Source organism: Austrofundulus limnaeus, unplaced genomic scaffold (genome assembly GCF_001266775.1).
Source record: "Austrofundulus limnaeus strain Quisiro unplaced genomic scaffold, Austrofundulus_limnaeus-1.0 Scaffold351, whole genome shotgun sequence".
NCBI classification, from domain to species: domain Eukaryota; kingdom Metazoa; phylum Chordata; class Actinopteri; order Cyprinodontiformes; family Rivulidae; genus Austrofundulus; species Austrofundulus limnaeus.
This window is the reverse complement of record NW_013952753.1, coordinates 392127-396729: the sequence shown is the minus strand read 5'-3', so window position 1 is coordinate 396729 and position 4603 is coordinate 392127. Positions and strand designations below refer to the sequence as shown.

The window sequence follows — 4603 nt, the reverse complement described above, 5'->3', positions numbered from 1 at the left end:
TTGTTCAAATAATTGTTATGGGCAGGTTACAATATAAAAATGTTTTATTTGTGCTGATAAGCCCGGGTGGTCTGTTGACTGACCTTTGTATTTGTTCAAATAATTGTTATGGGCAGGTAACAATATAAAAATTGTTTGTCATAATCACGTCTTGTGATTATTTGACAGGTTTACCTTTAAAATGTAAGTGCATTTAATTTAGTTATAATGTAAATACAATAAACCAAGATTTAGAATAATTATCATTTTGATCCATACTTTGGTAATGTCTGACTGGGCCTCGTGTCACTTTATGTTCAATAAATTGGGCCCCAAGGTTAAAAAGGTTAAGAACCCCTGTCCTAAATGATGCCCACTAACTTAAGATAGATAGATGGACAGCAGCTCTTTAACTGAAATCAAGTGCCTGTAATCATCCTGGCAGGAAATGTGGGCACCGATGTGAGTCAGCAGTTTGTCAAACTGAGCTCTGGACAAAAATATTGCTGAAAGAAACACTCGTCAGTGTGCAGTTCTTGGAGTGGTGAAACTCACCAAACTCAAAACTCCTCTGATTTATCGGGTGAATTAATTATGACCAATTATCTGATGAGTGTGATGTGCTCTTGCTCTCAGTAATTAAAACAAAGACACTTCATTTATTTCATCCACGATTAAATAAAGACCGGCAGAGTAAAACAACCAATAGGCTCCTCCAAACGTGTGTCTTTCCACACTATGGTTGATGCTGGTCTAGAGCGATTTAAGTGTCTGAAGGCACTGGTTCAGCAGTGTTGCCTCACAGCAAGAAGGTCCTGAGTTCAGCCCCTAGTTTGGGCCTTTCTCTGTTGAGTTTGTAAGTTCTCCTTGTGTTTGCATGGGTTTTCTCCAGGTAGTGTGAATTATTCCTACAGTGAAAAAAAATACTTTTTATAAATAAAAAGTTTATAGAGACTGAGGTAAAGTTTTATGTGGCAGAGTCATTAGCAGCACATTCAAGCTCTCATCATTCAAATTTTCGCAGCGTTATTTGCAGTAAAGTCACAGGTGTATATAATTTTTGTATATATTTTTTCTCAAAGTTATTCACATCTGTATGTAAATAATTAGAAACAAAACAAAAAATCTACCTATATTAACAATATGGGTTAAATATGACAACACAATATTATTTTTATAAGTAAGTGTATATCTTTTCACACATTTTTTTTTTACTTTAGGCATAGATCTGAGTATGTTAACTTGCTGCATGATCATGCTTAACATGTAAAGGTTTTGAAAGAATTGGCCTCTGTTTTTAAAATAAACTCAGCAATCCTTAAAAAGTACGGATCAGACAAACTTGATTCAGTTTCAAATCTAGGATGCTCCTCTCCTTTAGTTTGCCTGGCATGAACCCAATCCAGCAGAGCCTGGAGTATTCAATGCTCAACCTGGGTGAAGGTCATACAGTCCAGCCCTTCACTGTTTCCACTCCCCAGTGAACAAACATATGGTCATGGAGCACCTTGAACATGTTTGGGTGCCCAGAACAACTTGGCCCCAAGTTGCTATATTAAAGACAAAGTTGCACAAAAGGATCTTCAGGCTCAGTTTCACCAACAATAAATATTTGCTTTTGCACACATCTCAATCCAGGTGAAGTTGCTCTGTGACTGAAAACCATGGAATCTGTTTTTTGTGTTGCTTCTTCTCTCCTGTTTTTGTTGACAGAAACGCCTGTAATCATAAGCTACAATATCATCATCCCGTTGCTCAAACAGCCAAGCCTCGTCTAATCGCTTCCATGTTTCCTACGTGTTAAGCTCATTAGTGGGTGACCTAAAGGCATGGAAGGAAAAAAAAAAGACAAGCAAGAGACATACACACACACAAAAAAAAGAACTTTGGATAATGGATGCTTGCTGTTTGGAGACTGTAAAAATAAACAGGTCTGCGGCTTTCATAATGAATATGCTGCAAGCATGATTGTGTGAGTTTATCGCAAACTTCCAGCTAATAACTCATCCTGTGTGCGTGTGTGTGTGTGTGTTTGTGTGTGTGCGTACGCGCGCACACATATGTGTGTATTTATCTTCAGGCGTCCTGAGGTTTAGGGGTAAGGGGGGTGTTGAAGATGTTTGAATCACTATCAGACTCTGTGAACGAGGACATCAGTGTCTCTGGTGTCTGAACGTCCGGCCCAGGTGGCAACTAAGAGGCCGACTTCATTAGACCTAAAGAGGAAACAAAGGAAGATACGTTGTAAAAAAAGTGCCATCCTTCATCTGCGAGGCCACTGCCTGACACATTAGGAATCTGTATGCTCAATTAACCACTGGCAGGCTCATTTTTCCTCTCTCCCTCTGCCCCACGCTCGTGATCACACAGAGCACGCTGTAGCAAACACACTGGACTGAGAGAAAGACGTGTATGAAATGTGCACATATTGTTGCAGCATTCAGTTTTTATAAAATGAAGATATTTTGTTGAAACAAAACCCTTTTTGTGACAAAGAAGTTGATAACACTGAAAACAAAACAATATTTTTTTTGTTCCAGGGTGAAGATGTAAATATGACACCCTCTTACCAAGAGAACATCATTCCTAAACTCCATTTTTATGGAAGCTGTGTTGTGAGAAATGTGGTAGGCAAACTGAAAAAAGTGATACAATAAGTAACATTCCTGGTTGTTTTATCTTTTATTTTATAAATATTGTAGCCTGGGTTCAAGGGTTAATCAGGATTAATGCTTTTGCAAATACCAACCAATACTAACACTTTGTCTAAATACAGTATCTGTACACTTACTGAGTTACAGCCATTTTTATGTTTTCTGAAGTAAATTAGCCATGGCAGCCATCTTGAATTTGGGTTGATTCTAAACAAAAAAATCATATTTAAATGGTAGGGGATAAATCCTAAGATCCTATGAAATTCTAAAAAGTTTTGATAAAACAACAAGTGCAGTCAAATAATAATAATCTCAAAGAACACTAAGCCAGTAATAAAACTGATATCTACTTTTCTCCACTGCTAATGCTTAGTAGTATGATTTTTTAGCAATTCTTTCTTTAGTTAAATCCAAATAATGTATTGCTTAAAGTGATGATTAAAATCTTTTTAAAGTTTTGTGGAAAGATTTTAGACAATAACATCTTGCTTATTATAGAAAGCTCTTTAAATTACCAAAATTTGGAGAAGTATATTTGGATTCTGATTTTATTAATTAGCTAATAGCTGTATTTTTACTTAAGTGGAGAATTCTGCTCTCTCTGATGCAAGACCAAAATTACATCTTTTTGTTCTTATAGGAGCTCCCAGAACCCATTCTTCACACAAGGTCTGAGAAGAAAGTGAGAGTAATTAATGCACACTTTTCATAATACTCAATATAAGAATGTCATATAAAACTGATTGGGATGTGAAACTTTATACAATTCAACTCAAATAAAATATGGGCAGTTTTTGGAGTTTGATAAACAATTCCCTTTGGTCTCAGCCACACTCAGTCCAATCAGGATTAAACTTCATTTCTCCAAACTAACGTTGTCCAAAAAGCAATCTACACCAAATAAGACTTGTTGACACCAGATAACTAAAAAAAAAAAAAAAAATAGGAGAACTATCTCTTTTTTAACCATATCCTGTTGCATCATAAAGCAGAGGGATAAGGCAGTATTGGGAAAGGACACAAAATTTAATAATTACATGAAAACATATGTAAACAAGCCCATATCGACACCCCCTTGAACAACATGGCAACAGAGAATCCTGATCATCCTGTGCTTTAAAAAGAAACAGAGATAAATGACACCAGGCTGAGGCTGTGTTTCACCATGTTAGGTCTGTCACTGTGACACACATCAGCCTTTGAATAACAAGTTGAGATGAACACTCTTTAAAATTCACAAAGGTCATGACTTAGAAGACCTCCATAAAACACTTAGCCACACTTCACAGGGCCAGCTATTTTTATCATCACACCCACCTGGTCTTTCTCCCACCCTTATGTTCCCTCTTTCTACCTCTCTTTTAAGGTCTATCAGGAAGATGAAAAATGACGTGCAGCTGGCTGAGCACTTCCTCTTGCTGGGGTCAACAGTTCATTATGCTGATAGAGACCATTACACCTCCTCTAATAGGTGCTCCCCTGCACTCACACAAGTTGGTATACTGCTTCACGGGACAGCCATCAGTGCCTCCTTTGTCTTCACTGTCTCTTGTTACACAACTCCATTATTGCAGTAACTAGAGACTGACAATTTGTTCAAAACTAGCAAAACATTTTGACTGCACTGCAAAAAAATGTCCATCTTAACAAGTTTTAAAATCTTATATCCAGCCAAAAAGTCTTTTTGATCTTGTTTTGAGACTGATTTACTAAACAAAGACTGATTGTGTAAGACTAATAATCTTGTTTTCAGAATGCGTAAGATTGTTTGTCTTGTTAGTCTGAAAATTTGACTCAAATTAAGTCAAAATTTCTGCCAATGGAGTAAGAAAATTTTACTTGGTAAGATTCTTGAAATACTTGATTTGACTCATTTTTTTTCTTATTTGAAGAATCTTACCAAGTAAAATTTTCTTACACCATTGGCAGAAATATTTGACTTAATTTGAGTCAAATTTTCAGACTAACAA

At 36.5% G+C, this 4603-nt stretch overlaps 1 long non-coding RNA gene across 4 annotated transcripts in view; it reads left to right on the top strand.

The window, feature by feature from the left end:
• Positions 1 to 4238, top strand: part of LOC106527939 (uncharacterized) — a 97888-nt gene extending 93650 nt beyond the window's left edge. For 2 of the 4 annotated variants that reach the window (XR_001311448.1, XR_001311446.1), the window contains one exon: positions 4000 to 4238. This is a non-coding gene — a long non-coding RNA (uncharacterized LOC106527939). Of the gene's footprint in view, positions 1 to 2519; positions 2607 to 3273; positions 3316 to 3999 lie in introns of all 4 variants that reach the window. The other 2 variants (XR_001311449.1, XR_001311447.1) reach the window with 2 other exon arrangements.
• The last annotated feature ends 365 nt before the right edge of the window (positions 4239 to 4603 follow it).